The sequence below is a fragment of the Chelonoidis abingdonii genome, chromosome 25 (genome assembly GCF_003597395.2).
Source record: "Chelonoidis abingdonii isolate Lonesome George chromosome 25, CheloAbing_2.0, whole genome shotgun sequence".
Taxonomy (NCBI): Eukaryota; Metazoa; Chordata; order Testudines; family Testudinidae; genus Chelonoidis; species Chelonoidis abingdonii.
Window position 1 is genome coordinate 15374695 of NC_133793.1, and position 2310 is coordinate 15377004.

Genomic DNA, 2310 nt, shown 5'->3' on the forward strand with positions numbered 1-2310 from the left:
GTAGTAAATGTGATGGGCTCTAGCTTCCCCAGCTCCCAGCTGGGAACCACGACCAATGGGAGCTGCTGGGGCAGTGCCTGCGGACAGGGCAGCACGCAGAGCCATCTGGCCGTGCCTTTGCATAGGAGCCAGAGGGAGAACATGCTGCTGCTTCCAGGAGATGCTTGAGGTAAGTGCTGCTCAGAGCCTGCACCCCTGACCCTCACCCACATCCCACCCCTCGCCCCAGCCCTCATCCCCTTCCTGCCCTCTGAACCCCTTGATCCCAGCCCAGAGCATCCTTCTGCACCCCAAGCCCCTCATCCTCAGACCCACCCCAGCACCCACACCCACAGTCGGAGCTCTCACCCACCTGTGCTCCAGCCCTCAGCCCCCTCCCACCCTCCAAACCCCTCAGTCCCAGCCTGGAAGCAGCCAATCAGAGCCCAGCAGGCTCAGTTAAAAGGAGCTGCAGGGACTGAGTGGGGGACAGAGGAGCAGGGCAGGTGCTCCTTGCTGGGGTTTAAGGGCCAGCCAGAAGAGGGTTTTGGTGACATTGTCATTCCACGAGGAAGGAGAGGAGAATTTCAGCCCTAAAGGAAGGGGGAAGAGGAAGGGGCTATGGGGGAAGCAGACCAGGGTATAGCAACAGCAGCAACTATTACAGAAAGCAGCACGCGGCTGCGTTTTATAGGGTCCCTGTATCAGGGCTGGAGTAGCCCAGGTCCCGCCACTGGCAGGGTGGTGGAAGCCCTGAGAAGGAGATAAGGCCTGTTTGAGGCCTGAGTGAAGACACAGACTTATTGACATAGGCAACGAGTTCTATGGGCCCATAGTGCCTGAGCACCAGGAATATTCCTGGCCCGGGGTCTGGCTCCAGCACTGGTTGAGGCCAGGTCTCTCCCTCAGCCCCACGTGTCCCCTGGGTGATTTAAAATGGCTGCGGGCCCTCCCCCACCACCAGCAGCACAGCAGAGCTGAGCGGCTCCTGCCTGCTCATTCCACATGGCTGCCAGCCCCTCCCTGCAGCCCCTGGGCGGGGTGGGTTGGGTCTGTGTCCTCGAGCACTGCTCCTGCCCCAAGTTCCCCTGCGGCCAATAGGAAGTGGGGGGGGGCAGTGCCTCGGGGTAGCAGTGCATGGACACCCCCCAGCCTGCCCTGCCTAGGAGCCCCAGGTAAGTGCCGCACCCCCGCCCACTCCTTCCCATAGCCTGCACTGTCACCCCTTTTCCACACACCCCCTGCTGCCCCTAACTCCCTCCCAGAGCCTGCAGCCCCACCTCAGCCAAGAGCCTGCACCCAAACTCCCTCCCAGGGCCTGCACCCCTCAACCCCTCCTCCTGCACCCCCTGCCCCAGCCCAGAGCCTTGTTAACCTCCCCCCTTCCTTGCACCCCTCACCCCTTGCTTCCAGGCCCCGGAGCCCTGCATCTCAATCCCCCTGCGTCCCAGCCCAGGGCGCTGCACCCCCTACCTCCTCTCATCCACCACCAACACCCTCACAGAGCCTTAGGCAGGTGGGTGGAGTTTGGGGAGTGGGCTTCGGCATTCTTGGGCCCCCCAAAATTTCTTACAAAACTTGTTGCCCTTGCTTATTGAGGTCTCCCAGGGAGAAAGCTCTGGGGCCACTGTGCGGTACGACCAGGCAGACACGGACTTAAAGTGTAGCCCCAGAAGGGCTGAGGGCTGAGCCGCAGAGCCAGGGCTGAACGACATTATGGAGGGCACAGGACTGACCCACTTGGACTGGAAGTTACTGATTGCGGCCATGTTCTTCACAGGAGACTTTAATCACCCTGATATCTGACGTGGGGGAGAGCAAAGCAAGCGGTGCACAGAGCAACTCCAGGAAGTTTTATGGAAGTTGTTAGGGGACAATTTCCTGGTCAAGTCTCGGAGGAACCAGCTGAGGGGCAGAGCTCTTCTTGACCACTGCTGACACAAACAGGGAAATTAGTAGGGCGAAGCAAAGTAGATGGGAACCTGGGAGGCAGAGACCATTGAGATGGTCGAGTTCAAGATCCGAACAAGGAAGAAAGCCCGAGAAGCAGCATAATATGGACCCTGCGACTTCAGAAAGAGGCAGACTTTGACTCCTCAGGGAACTTGACATGAGAGGATTCCCCTGCGAGGGTAACATGGATGAGGGGAAAAGAGTCCAGGAGACTGGCTGTATTTTAAAGATCCTTATTGAGGTTGCAGGAACAAACCATCTCGCTATGTAGAAAAGAAATAAATAAATATGGCAGCGACCAGCCTTGGCTTAACAGTGAAATCCTTCGCTGATCGTAATTGCAAAACAAAGCTTACAAGAAGTGGAAGTTGGACAACA